The sequence below is a fragment of the Mastigoproctus giganteus genome, chromosome 12 (assembly GCF_048544385.1).
Source record: "Mastigoproctus giganteus isolate SK-2022 chromosome 12, ASM4854438v1, whole genome shotgun sequence".
NCBI lineage: Eukaryota > Metazoa > Arthropoda > Arachnida > Uropygi > Thelyphonidae > Mastigoproctus > Mastigoproctus giganteus.
The window spans coordinates 47378083-47402848 of NC_143586.1; the positions used below are offsets into that span (position 1 = coordinate 47378083).

At 39.2% G+C, this 24766-nt stretch overlaps 1 protein-coding gene across 1 annotated transcript in view; it reads left to right on the top strand.

Annotated features, from left to right (window-relative positions):
• The window catches only part of LOC150077017 (equilibrative nucleoside transporter 1-like), a 157806-nt gene that overhangs the window by 72657 nt on the left and 60383 nt on the right, over window positions 1-24766 (top strand). The gene's annotated exons all lie outside the window — the stretch shown is intronic.

A 24766-nucleotide genomic window follows, 5' to 3' on the forward strand; every position in this document is an offset into this window, starting at 1 on the left:
GACTCCAACCAGGCACGTCGCCAGTAGTGGCAGGACCTATCTACAGTCACGACATTGCGGTGTGGGTCAATGTCATTGTGGGTTGACCAGACCTGTTCGGTAATGGCCGAGTGTTCTATGTCTGCTAAGTGGATGGCTCTTTTGTGTTCCGAAAGAAGTTTTCCGAGCCATCTCCCAGTTTCACCAATGTAGCAGCTAGTACAGTCACGGCAAGAGATGTGGTAGACTAGACCACTTTGTAGTAAGGTGGGAACCGGTGTTTTCACTTTAGAGATAAGTGATAGTAACTTTCTGCCTGGGAGTTGTATGCATTTTATCCCATGTGATTTTAGGACCCTAGAAACCTGTTGTGATAGGTTTGGGTAGTATGGGATAAAGGCTCTCGTGGTTGGGTCATTACCTTGGATGTTCCTGTTGGTTGCTACGTGGTCATGTGTCTGTAGGTCACACCTGTCAAGGGTACTGGTGGGATAGCCACACCTCACAAGATCTGCCTTGACTTTAGCAATCTCGGTGCGTCTCTCATCTACAGAACTGGAGTGGGTCCAGGCACGGATTGCATGAACCTTGGTAGTGATCACAATGTGCTGAAGTGGGATTTAGTCAAAGATGTAACTACCATCAAGGGTGAAGGGAAGAGTTTTTGCTTTCATAAAGGCGACTACGGCAGTTTGAGACAGTACTTAAATTCTGTATTGTGGGACCAACTGATGATGTTAACAACAGCACATTCAAAATGGGAAGCATTCAAAGAATTAATCTTGGAAGCTACTAGGCTTTACATACCAACTAAGAAATATTGTTCAAGTTTTAGGCCTAAATGGATGTCAGATGAACTATTGAGACATATGGCAGAGAAGAAAAATGCATGGGATACATATAAATTAATGGACGACATACAAGCCTACAATAGATATAAGCTTTTCAGTAACCAAGTCACAAAGGAGGTTAAGCAGGCAAAGGCAGATTATGTTAATCTTTGGCAAAGGATGCAAAGAAAAACAGCAAAGAGTTCTTTACGTATGCAAACTCTAGAAGGAAGGGAATGAATCAGATTGGTCCACTGGATATCGATGGTTCAACTGTTGATGATCCTACTCAGGTGGCTAACAAACTAAATGAGTATTTTGCATCTACATTCACACAAAAGGAGTTATTCAGGGAGGGGAATGCCAGAAGTGAACTAAACTCTGGCAGTGAGCTAGATGATTTTGTAATAACTGAGAGGAAAGTGGAGGAGAAATTGTTGAAGATAAACATAAGAAAGGCACCTGGGGTGGATGGGATCTATCCAGTTATATTAAAGGAGGCGGAAAGGAAGTGAGCAAATCCTTGGCCATAATCATAAGAGCTTCCTTGGACTCAGGGGGAGAGGTACCCATTAACTGTAGATGTGGAAATGTGACCCCAATTCACAAAGGAGGATCAAAGGGCGACACAAGTAATTATAGACCTGTTAGTTTAACTTCTGTTCCAGGGAAATTAATGGAAGCACTGGTTAAAGAAGCACTGCAGGATCATCTAGACAAGACTTCAGTTATAGTTCGGACACAGCATGGGTTTGTTAAAGGGAAGTCTTCTCTGATCAATTTGATTGGATACTATGATGTTGCCACCTCCATAGCCAGGTGGGCAGGAGCAGCAGTGCATAGCACACGCTTCTTGATTAGACTAGGCTTCGCGCCCGTGACCACCAAATACGGAGGATGTGGAAAGGTCAGGGAATGACCACCGCATATCCCCGGAGCAATATGGCCTTAGTTGCTAATGCTCCTAAAAACCAAATAACAACGACAACTATGATCTGGTCACAAAGCAACTGGATGCAGAGAATAACTTTGATATAATATATTTGGATTTTAGAAAGGCTTTTGATACTGTTGCACATGGAAGACTGCTGCACAAGTTGGTGCTATGGATAAAGGAATGGTTGAGTGGGAGAAGACAGAGAGTGGTAATCAATGGACACTGCTCTTCGTGGACTAATGTTATTAGTGGAATCCTTCAGGGTTCAGTGTTGAGTCCATTGTTGTTTTCTGTATTTATAAATGATATTGATGATAGTATATCAGGCTTAATGTCCAAGTGTTCAGACGATACAAAGGTTGGCAGGGTTGTTAATGACAGTACACTGCTGCAACAGGATCTAGAAAAATTGATGAAATGGGCTGAGAGGTAGCAAATGAAGCTTAACATTGACAAATGTAAAGTACTACATATGGGAAGCAGTAACCCCAGAGTAATGTATGAACTCTGTGGTACTACACTGACAGTGGTAGAGAATGAAAAGGACCTTGGGCTAATTGTGCAGGCAGATATGGAGTTTTCTGAGCAGTGCAGACGGTCTGCAAGAGTAGCTCATGGTGTTTTCTCAATGATATACAGGAATTTTTCCAGCAGTGATAAGGAGGTGATTATCCCCTTGTATAAAGCGATGGTCAGGCCACACCTTGAGTACTGTATACAGGTCTGGAGGCCTCATTTTAAGAAGTATGTAGAGCTGTTGAAACAAGTACAGAGAAGGGCAACAAGATTAGTGAATGGAACAAATGGTTGCTCTTACGAAGAAAGGCTTAAGTTTTGTAGGTTAGTGTTTGGAGACTAGGCACCTGCAAGGTGATCTGATTGAGGTGTATAATGTCTTGAATGGTTTGAGCATGCACAATACTGATGGGATTCTTCCTCTTGCTCAGAATAATCCTGAGAGGACATAAATTCAAATTGAGGAAAGACAGTTGTAGGACAGATGTGTGGAAGTTTGCCTTTAGCCAGCGGGTAGTTGATTGGTGGAAGAGACTTCCATCTTTTGTTGTGGAAGATGATAGCCTAAATAAATTTGACTGAGCTGGACAGCTATTTGGAACGAACAGAGTTGTGAAATCAGAGCTTTTTTTTTTGGCTGATGCTGCATAAGCTTGCTTTCTTGCATCGTATGCCTCTACTAATACTAATGTTAATGCTAACTGCAAAAGAACTTCATTTTTATAGCCCATGAAAGACAACATCTCAGATTTGTCCACAGGAGCAAATCAAACAACGTCATCCCAAAAGGATTTCTCTACAAACCTCCATTTCCTAACGATTGCATGCGATGTGCTTGTCAAAACTTCAGCTACAAGACCCTCAACATTTGGATCAGCTGCCTTCATTGAGACTTACAAAATGCTTCAACGAGCAAAGCAGCCCTACTTGTCGAACTTAGTTTAATTCCTGATCCTGTTTACACTGATATAATCTATACCTTGTGCTTCCAAGCCATTAGAGAATCTGTACATGTCAAAAACATAAGTTCGCTGTTTTAATTGGTTAGTCCCGTGAATCTCGTCATCAGCATAGTACTGCTTCCACAAATTGCACACAATTTGTATTGAACTTAGCAACAAACAGTTATCTACAGAACAATTATGGATCTGTTGACTCTGGGTATGAAATTTGCTTTTCTCCCAAGAAACCCACCAATCACTGATATTGCTTTAGGCGTAGAAGCATGTTTAACATGTTTCCTTGAAGAAGTGGCAAACACAATTCACCTAAAAACTGCAGCAATTTTGCATCACGCTCGCCCTGCTTCTTTCAATCTCAACCACAAACAAATTTCTGCCCTTAAAACATTGAAACAAGACTCATTCATCATCATCCTACCGGCAGATAAAGGACGTCGAACAGTCGTAATGAATTGCACAGATTATGAGATGAAAGCCCTGCTGCTCCTGCAGGACACTTTTGTTTACCAACCCTTAACCGTTCCTCCCTTCAAAGCCTTGGTACGATGTGAGTTGAAACATCCTCATCAACAGTTGGTTTAAACAGAAGAAAATAACAGAATCCGCCTAGTCGCTTCTGGCTGTCAGATTCAACAATTCTACGGGCTACCGAAGGTATATCGTTAAGACCCATTGTCTCCTGTTGTGGCTCGCCGAGTTATGAATTAGCGAAGTTTGTCTCGGGGCTCCTTTCTCCCATAGTAGGCAAGACCACCAACAGTAGTGAATTTATAGAATGGATCCGAATCCTATCCATCTCAGAAAATCAAATCATGGCATCATTTGATGTAGTGTCACTTTTCACCGGTGGAACTTGCCATCACATGTGCAAAGGAACTTTTGGATAACGACCAAACTCTTGGCAGCAGGACCAAACTAACACCAGACAATATCTCCACCGCCCTCAGACTGTGCTCAACAGGTGGTGCAATTATGTTCAATGATTCCATTTACCAACAGCTGCACGGCACAGCCATGGGTTCCCCAGTTCAGTCACACCAAATATCGCGATGGAAGAATTAGAGGGCCATGCATTTACGAATGTACCAGATCCCATTACCTTTTGGTGTCGCTACGCGGATGATGTGTTTGTTGTTATTCCCAGAAATTTGGGTGACCGACTCTTAAATCGCCTCAATTCTCTGTCGCCTTTCATAAAATTCACCAAGCTAGAATCAGACAATACCATACCATACTTAGACATCCTTGTCTGACATGAGGGCTTGTGCTTGAAGACAACTGTCTATCGTAAACCAATGTGTGCTGGCCAATTTACCAACTTCCAGCACATGCGCAGTCATCTTCTTGCCACTGCACGAACCTTGCTAACCCGTGCCTGGACCCACTCTAGTTCTATAGATGAGAGGTGCACCAAGATTGCTAAAGTCAAAGCAGATCTTGCGAGGTGTAGCTATCCCACCAGTACCCTTGACATGTGTGACCTACAGACACATCCACGTAGCGACCAACAGGAACATCCAAGGTAATGACCCAACCGCGAATGCCTTTATCCCATACTACCCAAACCTATCACAACAGGGTTCTAGGGTCCTAAAATCACATGGGATAAAATGCATACAACTCCCAGGCAGAAGAAGTTACTATCCTTCATCTCTAAAGTGAAAACACCGGTTTCCACCTTACTACAAAGTGGTCTAGTCTACTGCATCTCTGCCGTGACTGCACTAGCTGCTACATTGGGGAAATTGGGAGACGGCTCAGAAAACTTCTTTCGGAACACTAAAGAGCCATCCGCTTAGCAGACATAGAACACTCAGCCATTGCCGAACACATCTGGTCACCCCACCACAACATTGACCCACACTGTGATGTCATGATTGTAGATAGGTTCCGCCACTACTGGCAACATGCCTGGTTGGAGTCATTGAACATCACATGCTCTAATACCTCAGTCAACAGGAGCAGTGGATGTCGTGTCCACCCTATCATTGAAGCAACCATTTTGATGAATGACAAACATTGGCAATGTTCAAATGCATCACAGCCACAGGCTTCAACATCCAACAATTAACAATCACATCATGCAGTTCATATACATGACTGGCAGTACACGCCCTCATGTTCCACACTCTTAACTGTCAATTTGACTGATGAAGGTTAACAAACTAACCGAAAGCTTTTGTATATATCTAATTTAATATATGTGTGTTTTCCAATTAATCCAATTAAACTTGTCATTATTTATTCTGTCTCCATTTCGCTCTGTGTCCGCAATAATCCACAAGAGTAATTCCAAATAGATTGAAGAGGAATGGGAACTATTTTGTTTTCAGCCCCACATCTCTGTTGCGATTTATATAGCCAATGGCTGAAAAGGTCACTGCAAAGATGTGTAATTGATATAAAAAAAAAAAAATCTGTTTTATACTCATGGATGACCACATAATCAGAGGAATTCATAATATAGAAAGAATAGAAGAAACAACACCGTATTTTGTTATCGCATAGGCTTGAACCATGATCACTCAAAGCTTGTGTACTTATGTATCCTTGTGCTGACCACTTGGCTACAGCAGCCGCCTCTTTAATATAATGCAACTCACATGTGCTTTAGCCAAGTGGTCAAGTGAAAGGATACAATAATACATGCATTCAAGCTGATGGTGGTTCAAAACCACTTGATAAATAAATATGGTGCTGTTCTTGTATTCTCTGTATCTTGTAAACTCCTCTATTCCTATGTGGTTATCTCAGGGTATAAAGGGAAAACTTTTACTTATTTATTATTATTTTTTTTTTTTACAACAAAGAGGAAGCAATATTTAACTAGGGCAGGTAATTTACAAACACATCAGATTCTCACTTTAGTTTTTTTTGTTGTTTTAGTTAGTTGTTGGCGCATTGGCTTCTGTGGCCATAATGCACCTCCCAAGGTTTTTGCAGTACTCTGATCCAAGCCCGAGGTGGGATTCGAACCCGCGACCTTTGGGTTGCCAGGCAGGCACTTTACCCACCTGGCTAGCCTGGTCAGCCTCACTTTACTAATAATCAGAGCAGGAGAATGATAAACCAAGCCAAGGAAAGCCTTCATCTTCTCAGTAATATGACTTCAACACTACCAGCCAATGGAAATTTTAAAAAATGAAAAGACAGAAGTAAAAAAAAAAAAATTAACCTTTGGGATAAACATTTAAGTTACTGTGGAATAATAAAAGGAAAAATAAGAATTACACTTTAATATGGGTAAATGCTTACAATGAAGTTAAAAAAAAAATTGATAGGGAACCCCTGGAAGTCAAAAGGGAGAAGTGGGCATTTCTTTGAAATGCAAGGTAAAGGACCAAAATGCTAAAATATTAATAGAAAGTATAAGCAAAAACTACAGATACTACAGATGCACTGAAAGGAAATTAGTAGATGAAAAGGTAAAAACTATAAATGGAATAAACAAGTTAGATAATATAAGTATTATGTTACATTCCAAGCATATTCAATATGTCAGAAACTTCTGTACTAGACCCAGAAAGTCTTTACTGAACTTTTAATCTGTTCTTCACCTGTAATTGGTAGATTTCATGATGAAATCAACTGAAATCTAATGTAGCTGAGTGTATGGTGGGTTGATCAGTTTCAGCCACTGAGTCATGTGGGAACAAGTCAGGGGTCAAGCCAGAAATATGTCTTTTGGTGTGCCAGGTACTGGCCAAATGACACTGATCTCTGTGCTTGTTAAAGAATTTTTTAGTATTACTTCGGTGTTTTTAATATATTATTATCTTTAAATCATTTAATAGTCTTAGGCATTAACTGATAGAGAATATTAAATTAAAGTTCAGCTTCCCTTTTGTAAAATAGAAATATACAAAAAAAAAATACAAATTCATTATGTAAATATATCCTTTGTGTAAAATATTCTGATAAATGAAAAGTCTGTACGTTGTAACCAACATACTTCATTCATGCAAAGTTTTGTTAATTAAAAATGTATAGGAAACCTGCATAAAATAAATTTTTTTTTTGTCCTTTAGTCACTGTTTAAATCAAAATAAAAAAAGATGCTAATAAGTAAATGTAATTTTGAAAGGCAAATATTAAAGCTTGCTGTAGTTGCAAGTCTGCAACTGTGGTTAGGATTTAATACCTGTCCTATGTTTTTTTCTATCGGCATGATAATGCTGTGAAGTTAAGAACTTTTTTTAGCTTTATTTATCATGAGCTGTAAAATATATCATACTGTACAGTCTCAATGTAGCAGCCAGAGCATAGTTGAGAAAGACACTTAAGTTCTGTGATATGGAAATGCACAGTATGAAAATACCAATTCTGATATGTTTAAAATTTTGCTTTTAAAGCTTGAGATTAAACAGTTACTACAAGGATTCTAGTATTTATTTGCTAAACTAAAATTTTTTGTAATTGCACAATAAACTAACCTAATGTGTTTATACAAGGCATTGGAGAGGGAATTATAATCTTTATTTCACTGCATACAAGCTGGTTAAGTTACTAATTATGCCACTTTGGAGGCTTGCAGAGAGAAAACAGATAACTGTGCTTATCATTAAAGGCAAAACAAAAAATTTAGCAAGTGTAATTTATTGGTCCCAAGCTTTCACTTTCTGAAACCTGTGTGTTTTCCTGATATCGATCCAAACGTTGCTAAGATATTTTTGGATCGCTCGCTGATAATTAATTTCTGCCATGTATGCTTCCTATTGGTTGCTCCTAATCAGTACTATCAGTCAATAAAACAGCATATCATGTCAACCTTTAAACCTTACCTGTTTCTTTTTTCCTCATAGGTTTTAGAAGGTTACATCAGTTTGGAAAGTTCATTAAATGAATTTCTGAATGGCAGGCTTTTCTTTTCCAAATTTTGCTAACCTGGCATAATGTAATAAAACCGTTGCATACAATAAGTTTAGAGTAATTTGTTAAAGCACAGAAATATGAAAGTTTTTATCTGTTATTTTCAGCTAAAAGAAGACATTTCATTTGCATGGCAGTGTAATGTGAAGCTAAGATCATGTGTTTATGTATTGAACATTATGAATGTGCATAAAACTTTCTAAAACTAAAAAAATTCTAGTTTATTTCAAGTAATGTTTTTTAATTATTATTATTATACCTATAATTGCACATTAACCACAGTTCTGTTTTGAGAAAATGCTCCAGAAAATTTAACTCCACCTTTGCACTGCAGCTGATCCCAGTTTGTCAAATATTTTGAAAAGAATCTGTGGAGGGGGGAAAAAATGTGGTCTAAAAAAAATGGTCCACGAATTAATAATTCCGTCACTTCTGCAATTTTTAAATGAGGGAATATGGATAGTATATTGCCTGTCCCAAAAGATATATTCCTTGGCTTATTTTTTCCAACTTTTTTTTTTTTTTTCCCTTAGTTACCCAATTTTCTGCTGCATTCTCACAAACAATTGAAGCAGTAACGTATGTTAGTCACTTTCAAACTCAGTTATGCATTTTCTTTATTGCTCACAGGCTTCTTATTCCTAAATTTTCCTAACCTAACATAATATGATGAAACTGTTTCATATTATGCTTGCTTGTTAACAGGAGAGACTGCTTCAACAGGGATGGTATACACTTGAATAGAAAGGGTACAACGATGTTTGCTGATGCTTTCGAGGCAGTGTTAGGTGGGTCAGAAAACTACTAGATTTGGGGGATACATGGACTAATAGATTAACAGCAGCTGCTGGCAGAGGTGAAAGTGATTCTTGCACTGCCTCTATTGGAATGAGCAGCAGCCTGGAAAACAAAATGCAGGAGATTTCAGAGACTGCTGAGAGTCATTGTGGTGCAAGTAAACACATCGGCTGTGTTAGGATAGCTAAGAATAGGAACAGGTGCATGTTTACTTGCGTGTACACCAATGCTAGGAGTTTGGTAAATAAATTTGATGAATTTGAGGTGTTGGTCAAAACACCAAAGGCAGATATTGTTGGGATATCAGAGACGTGGTGTCACACATATATAAGGAAAGCAGAACTGGAATTTGGGGAGTACAATGTGTACAGGAAGGATAGGAAGAGAGGAGGGGTTATGCTATCAGTTAAGAAACTCATAAAATCCAAGGAAGTGCAGCCAGTCAACATCGCTGGACAGTGCAGTGTCGAGTCGGTTTGGTGTGATATCTGCACTGGGAAATCAAAATTAGGCGTAATGACTCTGATGAGTATAATAAACAACTGTACAGGGAAATAGAGTGGGCCAGTAAATCAGTCTTATAATGGGGGATTTTAATTTCCCAGATATTGACTGGAATTTGTGGGTTGGTCACTCACACACTAGCATGGCTTTTGTGGATTTATTGGATGATTGTTTTCTACATCAGCAAGTTCGGAAGGCAACTAGAGGGAGTAATACTCTTGATCTGATTATCAGTAGTGATTCTTCATTCATTAAGAATCTGCAGATAAAGGAACCACTAGGTGGTAGGGATCACCGTGTGCTGAAGTGGGATTTACTCAAATAGGTAACTACCATCAAGGGTAAAGGGAAGGGTTTTTGCTTTCGTAAAGGCGACTACGGAGGTCTGAGACAGTATTTAAATTCTATATGGTAGGACCAACTGATGATGTTACCAACAGAAAATTCAAAATGAAAAGCATTCAAAGAATTACTCGTGGAAGCTACTAGGCTTTACATACCAACTAAGAAATATTGTTCAAGGTTTAGGCCTCAATTGATGTCAGATGAACTAATGAGACATGTGGCAGAGAATAAAAATGCGTGGGATACATATAAATTAATGGGTGACACGAAAGCCTATGATAGATATAAGCTGGTTTGTAACCAAGTCACAAACAAGGTTAGGCAGGCAAAGGCAGATTATGAGAAATCTTTGCCAAAGGATGCATAGAAAAACAGCAAAGAACTCTTTACTTATGTAAACTCTAGAAGGAAGGGGATGAATTAGATTGGTCCACTGGATATCGATGGTTTATCTGTTGATGATCCTGCTCAGGTGGCTAACAAACTAAATGAGTATTTTGCATCTACATTCACACATGAGGAGTTATTCAGGGAGGGGAATATCAGAGATGAATTAAACTCTGACAGTGAGCTAGATGATTTTGTAATAACTGAGAGGAAAGTGGAGGAGAAATTGTTGAAGATAAACATAAAAAAGGCACCCGGGGTGGATGGAATCTATCCAGTTATATTAACTGAGGCAGCAAAGGAAGTAAGCAAACCCTTAACCATAATTATGAGAGCTTCCTTGGACTCAGGGGAGGTACCCACGGACTGGAGATGTGCAAACGTGACCTCAATTCACAAAGGAGGACAAAGGGTGACGCAAGTAATTACAGAAGTTTAACTTCTGTTCCAGGAAAATTAATGGAGGCACTGGTTTCAGAAGCACTGCAGGATCATCAAGACAAGACTTCAGTTATAGATCAGGCACAGCATGGTTTTGTTAAGTGTAAGTCTTGTCTGACCAATTTGATTGGATACTGTGATGTGGAAACAGAGGAACTGAATGCAGGGAATAACTTTATCGTATATTTGGATGTTAGAGAGGCTTTTGATACTGTTGTGCATGGAAGACTATTGCACAAATTGGAGCAGTGTGGTATTGGAGGCAAATTGCTGCTATGGATAAAGGGATGGTTGAGTGGGAGAAGACAGAGAGTAGTAATCAATGGACACTGCTCTTCGTGGACTGACGTTATTAGTGGAGTCCATCAGGGTTCAGTGTTGGGTCAATTGTTGTCTTCTGTATTTATTAATGACATTGATGATGGTATATCAGGCTTAATGTTCAAGTTTGCAGACGATACGAAGGTTGGCAGGGTTGTCAATGACACTAATGACAGTACACTGCTGCGACAGGATCTATAAAAATTTAAGCAGATGGGCTGAGAGGTGGCAACTGGTTTAACATTGACTTCCCATATGCAGTAAAGTACTGCATGTGGGAAGCAGTAACCTCTGAGTAACATATCAACTGTGTGGTACTACGCTGACGGTGGTAGAGAATGAAAAGGACCTGGCGGTAATTGTGCAGACAGATATCAAGTTTTCTGAGCAGTGCAGATGGTCTACAAGAGTAGCTCATGGTGTTTTCTCAATGATATACAGGAATTTTTATAGCAAGGATAAGGAGGTGATTATCCCTTTGTATAAGGCAATGGTCAGGTCACACCTTGAGTACTGTATACAGGTCTGGAACCTCATTTTTAGAAGGATGTAGAGCTGTTAGAACAAGTACAGAGAAGGGCAACAAGATTAGTAAATGGAACAAAGGGTTGCTCTTATGAAGAAAGGCTTAAGTTTTGCAAATTTCAGTGTCTGGAGACTAGTCACCTGTGAGGTGATCTGATTGAAGTGTATAAAGCCTTGAATGGTTTGAGTATGCTTAGTGCTGATGGGATTCTCCCTCTTTTGCTCAGAATAATTGCCTGAGAGGTCATAAATTCAAATTGATGAAAGACAATTGTAGGATTGATGGTGGAAGTTTGCCTTTAGCCAGCGTGTGGTTGATTGCTGGAACAAATTGAGGGATTTTAACTTAATGGGGGATTTTAAATTTCAAGATATTGACTGGAACTTGTGGATTGGTCACTTGCACACTAGCAAGACTCTTGTGGATTTATTGGTTGAATATTTTCTACAGCAAAATGTTCAAGATGCAACCAGGGGGGAGTAATACTCTTTATCTGATTATCAGCAGTGATTATTCATGCATTAAGAATTTGCAGATAAAGGAACCACTGGGCGACAGTGGTCACAATGTACTGATGTGTGAATTACATAAAGATGTAACTACCGTCATGGCTAAAGGGAAGGGCTTTTCCTTTCGTAAAAGTGACTTCAGGGGTCTCAGACAGGTTTTTAAATTCTGTAAAATGGGATCAACTGATGATTGTTACGAGTGGTAAAAATCCCACCTTTCTCTTTTTGGATAAATCAAACCTTTAGTAATTGATGAAATCAGTATTAGTCTGGTTTCCCTAATTGCTGATATCTGTTTGATTGTGTTGTAATTCATAAAACTGTTAATTCCATCAACAAGGACGGAAACTAGTAGAATCAAGCAAATATTATTCATAATTTAAGAGTTAAAATATTAAAAGCCTTAAGAACAGCCTGCCCACTTAACTAGCAAAGAAGAAGCTATGACCAGTACAACGGTAGACTTCCGTTGTAAAGTCAGAAAAGGGTCAACGGAAACTATCTTCCCTCGTAAACATGCAAAAGCTACAAGAGTTTCACAAGTATGGGATGACACCAGAACGGGGGTAGAGCGGGGGGTGAAACATCGGTTCTCACATAAGCAGCAAATACTTTGAGCTCTCTCTGAGTGATCTTAATATTGGGTAACAATCTCGCTTGCCCAAAAATGGTCAAAGGTAGCATATGCGATAGAAGCGCCTCCTTCGTGGCCATGAAAAAGTCATGACGTACCCATGGTTCGATGCTCGTGAAGAGGTTAAAAAGATGAGGCAGCAGTTCCTTGTCCATGACATGATATTCGGGCCATCTGGGGTTAGACCCTGGACTTGGAACAACCAATAATAAGTGATTATTGGTTGTTGTGCTAGTACTAGTAAAAAAGTGCCAGTACCAGTCGTCTTGAGAAAAAGCAAGTGGTTCTAGTTCGGAGGAGCAAGCAGAAAGGGAGGCACCCAGACAGAAAAGTCAACTCGAGAGAAGCAAGAGAAAAGACAGAAAAGGGTAAGCTGAAATGTTTTATCATATGTGTATGAGAAGGATAGAATGTCTAAATGGAATAGCAGAATGACCTAGTTTTCACAAAAGTTTGATAATCCAATGTACTTAAACATTCAACGGAGGGGCAAATGGAGAAAGAGATGTTGATATCCAGTTGATATTTAGCAAGGGCGATGGACATATATATACATGTATAAGGATATTATATATTGCTATGTTAACTGTATGACCCTTTGTAAAAGGGGTGTAACCTCAAGGAATCATTGTAATGCTAAACTTGTATGAGTGATATTTTAATAACTTTAATCTAATAACTATAATCAAAGAAGAATAATATGGGAACGAGAGTGATATATGTATGTGTATTTTCCTTTATAATGTGTCTTTTAAAATATACACAATAAATGAATGTTTAGTTGAAATTTTGCCTCATTGCTAAACTCCAGATCACACCAGTAATCGCCTGAGTTGATTAAGTTCAATAATGTTTATTGCCTAAAGACGAACTTAATTTTATTAAGTTCTTCTTTAGTTACACAGCGTTAATCGCTGTGTAACTAAACAGTAACTTTAGTTAATCGGCATAAGGGGGAGGTGAGTTACACCCCCTCTCTCTTATGTTGAGGGTATACGAGACCTTGTCCTAAACAAAAACCACGAGGCAGTCAGGTAAGGCCAAACCTGTGTCAAGGGGGACTAAGGGAAGAGGGAAATTAAATACAATTAACCTTAACAATTATTATTAATAAAAAAAACATCCCCCCCTACATTCTGGCGCCGTGACCAGCATAAATAAGTAATTATTGCTTTACTAAAAATATAAAGGAAGTTTCGCTAAGGTATCTAATGTTCTTTAAGTATATTAATAAGTGTTAAAAAGCTAAAGGTAATATCTGAAGCAGAAAAAGTAAATGATTTCTGGTGCCTTTGGAGGATAGCAGTAGGTATTATGTTTTTCTATTTTTACTTAGTAATGCTGAATTATTATTATGAACTGTGTTATTATTATTTGATTATGCATAGCAACAAGTAGGAGTTTTTAATAAAATAAGGTAGTTATATATTTTGGCTTAAGAATATAAGCTAGTCTTGACTGAAGAAAAATTAGTAAGAAAAATTGAAGTTTAAACTTCAGTATATCTATAAATGTTCAAAGAAAATATATTAGATACTAGTTACTGCTTGTTGCTAGCCTAACCTTAGCATTCTTATCTTTTTGCGGGGCATTGTGATATAGAGGTTGATTTAAAAAAATATGGAAGGACCAAGTTTAGAAGGGCCAAATTTAGAAATGTCTGAACCATTATTTCCCACCCAACCTGAGGCAACACCTGCGAGGGTATATCCATCTCAGATCGCCGGTTTTCTTAATCTGGTCCCGATGTACCATGGAAAAGATGACGAAGATATGACGGTCTCTTTCTTTTTCGAGACATTAGAAGAGATCGCGGCCATTGCTAATTGGTCAGATAGGGAGAAAATTGCAGTCGTCAAAAGTCGGCTTAGAGATTGTGCTGCTGAGTTCTTTTCTCACTCAATTGAGTTAAGGTCAGAAAAAGATTATGGTAAAATTAAAGAAACATATTTGAAAAGATTTGAACGTACGCAACACGTCATATCGCAATTACAGCAGTTCAGCAATGCTACACAGGGAACAGACGAATCAGGCCGAACCACTGCATTTAGCAAAAGGGACAGGCCTCGTTAAGATAAAATGTGTTAATATGAAAGAAGCTAATTTTTCAGGGGCGAAAGAGAGATAGGAGACCTTCTCCAGTGTCCATAGAAGACTTCAGACTGAATCATTTAACTGGTTCTCAACAAAAGCAACTGACTAATTGTTACTTGAATATAGGGATGTTTTTGCGACATCCCCTTCCCAGCTAGGCAATTCCAGTTTTACAGCATAGAATAAAGCTTACAGACGACACTCCAGTCTCACAACGTGCATACCGAACACCTTATTCTCTGTGAAATGAGGTAGATTGCCAGATTGATGAATTACTAGATGCAGGGATAATTTCTCCAAGTGTTTCACCATACAGTGCCCCTATTGTTATGGTAAGGAAGGACAACTCATTGAGATTGTGTGTTCATTTTCGAAAACTCAACACGAAAACGTTGGCAGATAACTATCCTCTTCCTCAGATCACAGAGATTCTAGACCTTTTGGGGAAAGCTTGTTTCTTTTCCACTCTCGATCTCCAATCGGGTATTTGGCAGATCCCCATACACCCCTCTGATAAGCACAAAACTGCGTTTACAACAAGCCAGGGCTTATTCCAATGGGAAAAATTAGCGTTCGGGCTAAAAAACTCGCCATCGAGTTTTGTGAGAGCTATGGCCATTGTCCTGCAGGGCCTAAAGAAACAGTCTATTTTCTGCTACATGGATGACGTGGTCATCGCGAGTGAAAACTTTGGAACACACCTGGAAAGGTTAGAAACTGTTTTTCAACGCTTAAGACAATACGATCTCAAGCTAAAACCATCTAAGTGTGACTTTTTAAAGCAAGAAATTACTTATCTTAGCCATAAGGTCAACTCCGAAGATGTCCGTCCAAATCCAGAAAATGTGGCGGCCATCAAAAACTCTTTGCCTCCTAAGACCGCGAAACAAGTTAGAAGATTTTTAGGCATGACAGGTTTCTATAGGAAATTTATTAGAGACTATGCAGAGATATCTTTACCATTGACTAAACTGACAAAGAAAGGACACGCCCTTCAAGTGGGACAAAGCAACGCAAGCTGCTTTTGAGAAACTTAAAATTTCTTTGATAACAGAACCATTACTGATATATCCAGACTTCTCTCAGCCTTTCTATTTGTCTACTGACGTAAGTGATTTTGCGATTACAGGCGTGCTGGAACAGATTGCAAAAGATGGAGAGAAACATCGGATCGCTTACATCAGCTGTCTGTCAAAACAGGCTGAAAAGTCATATAGTACAGTGGAAAAGGAGAGTTTAGCAGTCGTTTTCTCCATTTAAAAATTTAGACCCTTTTTATACGGGTTTAAATTTCAGTTGATTTCGGACCATGCACCACTGAAATGTCTTCGCCAGATGAAAAATCCTACTCCTAGGTTAACCGTTGGAATTTAATGTTACAAGACTTCAATTTCGGCGTCGTCTACCATCCAGGAAAACTACATTCTAATGCTGACTTTTTATCTCGACCAGTATTAGAGGAAGATACTAAGCCTAAGAGCCAGAAGAAACTTAGGACTGAACAAGTTGCGACGATGTCGACCGGAATCATGCTTGAGGCATTAGTAATACCAAAAGAAGCCACTAAAGAGTTAATGAGGACATTACAGAGGGAAGATAATTAGCTGAACTCGTTGATCACTCAATTAGAGGGAAATGCCCAAGCTTTAGCTAAAATCCCAGATTCATACTACTTAAATGATGGTATCTTATGCCATTATATGTTACCTGACACAAAATCGGCTTGAGACCAACCTTTTGAGCAAATAGTAGTTCCACATGCGTTAAAACAAGAGATCTTAGACGCTTGTCACAGTAGTCCTACCAGTGGTCATTTAGCATTTGACAAAACTCTACAGAAGATTCGAAAGGATTTCTTTTGGTTGAATATGTACACCGAGGTCCGAAATTATGTGGACACTTGTACTTCATGCTTGGAAAGAAGAGGACATAATCCAAAAGCAAAGGCAAACCTGATGCGAATCCCATCTGAGTCAACACCTTAGTACAGAGTGAGCATGGATATCCTTGGACCATTGCCTCCCAGTTTAGATGGGGATAAATACTTGCTGATGGTGTTGGACTGTTTTACACGTTATGTAGAAGCAATACTACTGAAGACACAAAAAGCAGAAGAAGTGGCAACTGCTTTTGTAAATTATGTTGTTGCTAGACATGGAATTCCACAGATCTTATTGACTGACAGAGGAAGTAACTTTCTATCAACTTTAATGAGAGAGAGATCTATCAAAAACTTGTAATAAGAAGCTTCAAACAACAGCATTCCATCCTCAATGTAATGCTAAATTAGAAAGGTTGAATAAAACTCTAGCATCAATTCTATCACATGTTGTTAATAACGCTCAATCAGACTGGCATGTTTGTGTACCATTGGCAGTAGCAGCATACCATTTGGCTGTACATTCTGCTACACATGAAACACCAAATTATTTGATGTATGGGAGAGATATCATACTGCCTCAGCACATTTGGACTTCTGAGATCCGCCCTACTTGTGCTTCTTTAGAACGTTATTCAGAGCAAATCGTAGCAAGGATGCAGAGAACTTATGAGATAGTTCAGCAGCATCTGGAAGATGCAGCACAAACACAAGAACAATATCGCTCCACCAAAGCTGTAGATAAGCAGATTAGGATCGGAAGTATAGTATATCTCTATACTCGCATGGTTAAGCCAGGTAGCACAAGCAAGTTGTCACGACAGAGTAGCGGACCATATCAAGTGATATCACAAACATCTGAAGTCAACTACCAAATTCAGCACATATATCATCGTAGGGATAAGGAATTAGTACATGTTGATAGATTAACTAAGGTTGATAGATAGATTGCAAACCATTTCCAGAACTACGTTTAGAGCATTCTGCGACTACTACATCACCTGAACGAACTTCAGAAAGCACTAAACCAAGAAGGGTATATGTAGAGTCAGAGACAGAGGAAGAAGAAGAATGGATTGAACCAATGGATGTTTATAGGCCACCAAGTGTGCCTATTTCAATCCCATTAGCATATTTGCCAAATAAGGGCCAAAAACAATCAACACTGATAAAGCAAGATCAACAGCCATTTCCACAGAGTGGAAAGCAAGAGAGTCAGGTCACTTTGCCAGTCAGGAAACATCAGGTGCGTTCTCAGCCGACACACCAATATAATTTACACAGCAAAAGTCACGAGCCTCATTCTATATCAGTTCCTGAAAAAGGAGAAGTGAAAATACTTCCCCAGTCACAAAATGAGATAACTGCTCCTGGAATAGTTCAAACAACAGATGAAGAAATGGACCAAAGCGGTTCCTCTGAAAATATTGTGAAAGAAGTCGAATCTCAGACTCAGCCAGCTCAAATTTGCTCTGAAGAAAGGACAGCAGTGCCGCCGCGCTCTGAAGATCTGAGTCTCTATGATCGACTTGTACGGTGGGTGAATCAACCCGAACCTGAACCTCAAGAAAATCAGGAAAGCTCGAACCAACCCACAGGAACCACCACGTACGACCTTGCGCTAAGATTTATAGATGCATTGAAATAAAATTCAAAAAAAGAAAACCCAGTCTTCTACTTCATATACTATGATTATCTTCATGTTAGGGCTCATCACACGAGGCTTATCTATAAGTAATGACTTTTGGCTATGAGTGCTTTGAACTTTTCGAAGCAGGACACTTTTTTGAGCAGAAAATTAAGAAATATGATACATATAAAAGGTTACGTTCTTAGTTTTGTGATGGAAAGGTCGCATTTTTTTTTTCTCCTTCAAAAAGTAAATTTCTGCCACCTAAGAGCTCGATATCCCAAGTGGCGATTGCTTATTCAAGAAGAGTCAAGGTTCAAGACTGATAGATATTTTGTTTTATGTTCTATGTAGGTTAAGAACTTGAACAAGCATGTTTGGAATGGAGGTTAGTTCAAGAGGAGCACTGCTGATTTTGGTCCATGTGATTTGTGAAGTAATCACTCACGCCACTGTGGAAATATGTAAAGTTGAGCAAGGTGCTTACAAATGTGGAACAGTGAATCCGTCAGCAGATTTACTTAAAGTAATTCCTGTTGATAGTTGTGGTCCAGGCAGATTGTCATGATTGTGTCAAGCAATGGGTGTTGATGTTACTCCTTCCTAATAATACTTTAGTACAGCCAGGACATTTCTTCTTGAAACAGTCGCTGAAGCAGAATGGTACTTCGATTGTATACCAATGTAAAAAGGGAGATGAGGATTGTGAATGTTCTAAGAACAGGTGTAAAGGGAGCCTAGAGTATTGTTTTGAAACAGAATGTGATCAGCTGTCTTCCTGTACATGTCAAAGACTTGCAGCAGAGACATGCTGGTTAGCAGAAATAGGTTCGCAGATCATTAAAAATCCTCCGATTATCTCCTATAAAGTTTGTATAGCACCATTAGAAAGGAAGACACATCCTATCAGACATCAGAGACATTTATTGTCAGATGAAATGGCTCAATTCGAAGGTAATGTTTATGGATTCCATCTTTACTGTGTTACAAAAAGGCACGTTGATTGTAAGAAAATTTGGGGTAGAGAAAACTTTTGTGGTAGACGATGAATCCCTTCAAATAGTGTTCCTCAGGAGTTTTTGTTGACCCCCAGGACCTTTGAAGTTCCTGTTTATTTCACAAAAAGGAAAAGTTGTTGAAGGAATCATACACTTGCAGGGTAGAGACAAATGCCGAAGGTTGAATTGTATTATATGCTGGGATTTAATTAGAAGCAGAGACTGTTTGCCTAAGTTTGTCACTTATATAGTGTATGTGATAATTGGAATAGTGTTAGCAATGATTATTTGGTATGCTAAGAACATTTTTAAGTCAGTATGGCAGGCAATTAACGGTCTGTTTTTAATGATAAAAAGCACCTGGAGAGTTTTCAGGGTAATGTGGAGGTTAACAGCATGGGCAGGACTGACTACTGGAGAAACAGTAAGAACAACTACAGGGAGAGTAAGAGAATACATAGATCATGCACAAGTAAACCTCAGACCTGAAGTGAGAGTGACGTTGCAAGTTTTGGTGATTTTGTCGGCAATCATTCTGTTGACCGGAGCAACGTGCACTAACCATCAAATTCTGCAGGCAGAAGTCAAAGAGTGTGATTCAGATTTATCGCGACCATGCAAATTGTACACTAAAGCATGGGTCACTTTTGTGAATTTGGATTACAAACAATGCCTGTGGTTTGTCTCAAGCACCCAGCAAACTCTGTTTCAACTACAGTTATCTTTCAAGCAAGTACATTGTCACTGGCTGACAAAGCGTATCTATTACACTTTTCCCACCGAATTACATTTGATTAGCCAGGTTGCATGTCCACAGAACGCCTTCTGTTCGTGGGGGGCTGCATTGTCATTCTGGATATAAATTTCAAGCCCTGACGAAGGAATCATTAAGTTGGCCAGGTATAACTGACTGTATTGCTGGAGATAACTGACTGTATTGCTGGAGATAACTGACTGTATTGCTGGAGATAGTGGCGCGAATTGTCACATCATTGACAGTCAGCCCTGTCTTCACTATCGAGTTTCGTTGGTCCCAGATTTTACTAAGGCATATGAAGTCAGAAAAATTGAGGGAGTCACTTGCCAATGTGTAGTAGAGATACAGTCCCAATCTAATGATAGTTGAAACAATATCATTAAAGAATTTTGCTATCACAAAAAATAATATTGAAATACAAGTAGTTGGTACATTTGATCAACCTATTGATATTCTTGACAGTCATCTAATTTTAAGAGTAGGACGAAATACCGAAGCATATATAGATCAAGTTGCATTACCATCTAGACCAAAATATGGAGAGTTAGGAGACGTGCAATTAAACTATAGTGTATCCAAGCAATTTATTTTTGACGAGAAGATGATACAGTGTCATTTTAATGAGGAAAAGGTCAGCTGTCGCAAGAGTGACTCATATTTGGAGCATATGATAATTGGAAAAATTAACAGGTTACCAAAAACCCAAACATTACATCAGTTGGAAATTGAGCCTTCGGGTCAGCTCGTGTCAAAGATGTTGCAAACCGCTCCATTGATGGTTGATCTTTCTTTCTCAGGAAAGAAAGATGCTTCGCTTGTGATACGTTAGCAGTCTTAACCCTTCAGGCCATGTCTACATGTCTTGCGGGTACAGTGTCTGTAACTTTTAAGATAGTAGCAACAAGATCAATCAAACTATGAGTTACTACTACATATACGATTGAGTTTAAAACAGATGTGAAGTGTCATGAGGAGAAAGTATGCCTGTTAGGAAGAACCATATCAGACTGCAAAATAATAGAATTTTGTTTAGAAGATCCTACTTTACAAATCAAACACCCAAATTTTTCCCAGTTATCCCAAATTTCCGGATTTTCTCCTGGTCAAATGCCATGGACAGCTTGGTTTCAACAGTTAGTGGGTGATGGATTAACTTCTTGGTTTAAACTACCATTGATACTCTTGAGTATAATACTGATGAGTTCATTTATTGTTTCATCATGCATCGCTTGTTTTAGAAAGTAATATCTTCAAAAAAAGTGAGAGAAAATTTAATTTGGAGTGTGAGGTGAAAAGGGGGATAGTAACATGTAAGACCCTCTCATGCTTTATTTGTTTAAAGCTTAAGAGAGAGAGAAGGAAAATAGTAAAAACGTAACATCTGTAGAAAAAAAGAGAGAAGACCTTCTCTCCTCTACTTTTGGAAAAAAAGGGGGGGGGGGGAGAGACTGCGAATAAGAGAAAAGAATACTAAGGAAGCTTCAGAAGTAGCCTCTTTCCTTCTTTTCAGAATTAATGATAGCAATTTTGAAATTTAAACACTGAAAAAAAAAGGGAATCTGAATGGTATCCTTTTTTTTATTATTAAATAGGATACCCAAGAAGGCACTCCCTAGAACTAGGAATGAATAATCGTAGTGGATCACGCCTCCTGCAGCTAACTTTTATAAGTTGTCGACACTGACACACACCCCCACAAGGGTCTCTCAAGATAGTACCGCCTTTGATTTGTATAGTCCAAGGGAATATTTAATTCCACCTTTGTCAAAAGTTGCCATCCAGACCGATCTTCAAATTCGCATGCCCACAGGATGTGTATGGAGAATCCTTCCACGTGCTGACATTCCCATCAGTCATTACCTTACCTGGAAGTCAGCAAGCTTGAAAAACCCAGAACTGTGCGAAAATCTGGAAGTAGAATTTTTTTTTTTTTTTTTTTTATGAGAACCCCAAACACGAGAGGTATTAGAACCTATAGTACTTAGTACCATGCTTGGGTTGGAGGTTGAGAAGACGAAAGAAGATATTTGTTGACATTGGACTTGAACTTCTGTAGACTGTAATTTTCAGGAAATACGTATGAAGGAAGGTTGTTCCAGAAAATGGCAGTTGAATGAATAAATGAGGAAGATGAAAAGTTGGTTCTGTGGGTTTGAAGTTGGACAGTAAATGGATGTTGGCTGGTGGCGGCACGTGTTCGGACTGTTTTGAAAGAGAGAGTGGGAATTATAGAAGCCAATTCAGAAGAACAGTGCCCATGGAAGTATCTGTAGAAGAGGCATGCAGCAGAAACACTACGTCTATGAGAAAGCGAGTGGAGAGACTCTGTTAGAGATGAATCATTAATTAACCTAACTGCCCTCTTCTGAATGGAATCAAGAAGCCCTGAGAGAGGTTTTGGGGGCACCACCCCAGATGTGGGAACAATATTCCATGGCAGGGCGGATTTGTGATTTATACAGAGTGAGCAGCTGTTTGGAAGAAAAGTAATGCCGAGAGCGAAAGAGAAAACCAAGTTTTTTAGATGCAGAGGAAGCAATATTTGTAATGTGCTTGTGCCAAGAGAGATTAGAAGTTAGGGTAATCCCCAAAAGAGATATATCATTATGCCTAGAAATCGGAGTGTCACCAAAGATAAGCACAGGAGCAGAAGAATCCTTTTTGCGAGATATAAGACAAGACTGAGTTTTAGAAGGGTTGAAATCAACTAAGTTGTCTTTTCCCCACTGGAGAATTACCTGAAGATCGGCATTTAAGGAATTGGCAGCAGATTTTCGAGAACTTGAAGCTGATTGAGCAGGACAAGGTTTCTCAAAATGGAAAGTTGAATGCAATGTGCTATCATCGGCAAAACTACGGATAGGATTTCCAGTCAATGGAAGAAGGTCATTGATATACAAGAGGAAAAGAGTGGGGGAAAGAACTGAACCTTGGGGGATACCAGCATTAGTGGAGAAGTTAGAAGACAGAGAGCCATCTACCACCCTCAGTGAGCGATCAGAGAGAAAACTGGATAACCAATTACTAAAAACAGTTGGCAAACCATAAGATGGAAGCTTGTTTAGAAGTCCTTTATGCCAAACACGATCAAAAGCCTTTGAGATGTCAAGAGCAACTACTTGTGTTTCACCGAACCTTTCCATTGAATTAGTCCATAAATGGGTAACATAAGCCAGAATATCACCAGTGGATCGACACTGACGGAATCCATACTGGCGATCGTTGATCAGACGGAAGGTTTCTAGAAAGTTTAAGAGTTGCCGGTTAATTGATTTCTCCATTACTTTAGAAAGAGTAGAAGTAATTGCAATAGGACGATAATTGGATGGGAGGGATTTGTCACCCTTTTTAGGAACTGGCTGGATATGAGCAAATTTCCAAGCAGAAGGAAAAACACCTTTGGAATAAGAAAGTGAAAAAAGGCGGCAAAGAATAGGAGTAAGTTTAGGAGCTCAGGTTTTGAGAACAAGTGGAGAAATACCATCGGGACCTGGAGCTTTCTTAGCATCAAGATTCATCAAAATCCTTCTGATATCCTTTTGACGGAAGACCACAGAAGGCATTGAATGGAGAGTGTGTTAGGAATGGTGGGAGGTGTTTTACCAAGATCATTAATACATGAGCTGGAAGAAAAATGGGATGCTAGCAGGTCAGCTTTATCCTTGGCTGAAGTGACAACAGAACCATCTGGTTTGGACAGAGGTGGGAGCAGAGATGGGCAAAAGTTGCGGCCAATAGCTTTGGCAAGAGACCAGAATGCTCGGCTACCATTAGGGAAAGAAGCAAGTTTTCTACTCTTAGCCTGTTCAAACTCTAGTTTGGACTGATTAATAACTGCTTTACAATAGTTGCGAGTTTTGGCATAGGCAGAAAATGAAACTGAAGAATTAGAAACAAGCCAATTACGATATGCAACATTCTTCTCTTGGACTGTCTTAGCACATTTGTTGGAGAACCAAGGTTTAGATAAAGGACGAGATTTTAAAGTGGAGTGTGGGATAAAGGATTCCATTCCTGCAAGAATAATTTCACTGACACGATCTGAGCAAACGTTGACATCAGAAGTTTTGAAACAGTAATCAGACCAAGGAAAAGAAGAAAAGAAGTCTCGCAGGTCATCCCATTTTGCATTCTTGTAATGCCAAACAATAAGAGGTTGGGAATAGCCATGAGATAAAGGTTCCATTGGAGAAGAGACAATCACCAAGTTGTGATCTGAAGTGCCTAAAGGACCTCTCACTTCGACCTTGTACTTAGAAGGGTTGTTTGTGAGAAAAAGATCAAGCGTATTGGCTGTATGATTAGGATTGTCCGGTATTCTTGTAGGTAAATGAACAATCTGTGCTAGGTCATTAGTAATTGCAAAAGCCTCAGCATCTCGACCTGCTGGGTCAGTGTAACTAGAAAACGGAAGCCAGCTGGAGTTGTGAACGTTAAAATCACCAAGGAAAATTACTTCACTTTTAGGAAAGTTGGACTGGAGAAAGTCAAGTTGCAAAGAGAGGAAGTCAAAGAGCTCCAAGTGATTAGTGGAGTTGGGAGAACGGTAGAGACAACAGATGAATTTGACACAATGAGGTAGAGAGATTTTAAGCCAGAGAAGATCAAAGAGAGGAGATTCCAAATTGCCAAGTCTCTGACAGGGAATATCAGAACGGACATATGCACAAGTACCACCTTTGAGGCGAAAGGAATCATACAGCAAATAATTTGGACATCTGAGATGAGCAGTAGTTGAATCAACTGATAACTGAGATTCAGTCAGAAAAAGTACATGGGTTTGGAAGACTGCAAGTGGAAATGGACATCGTTGAGATTGGAATTGAGACCACGTGTATTTGTGAAATGAA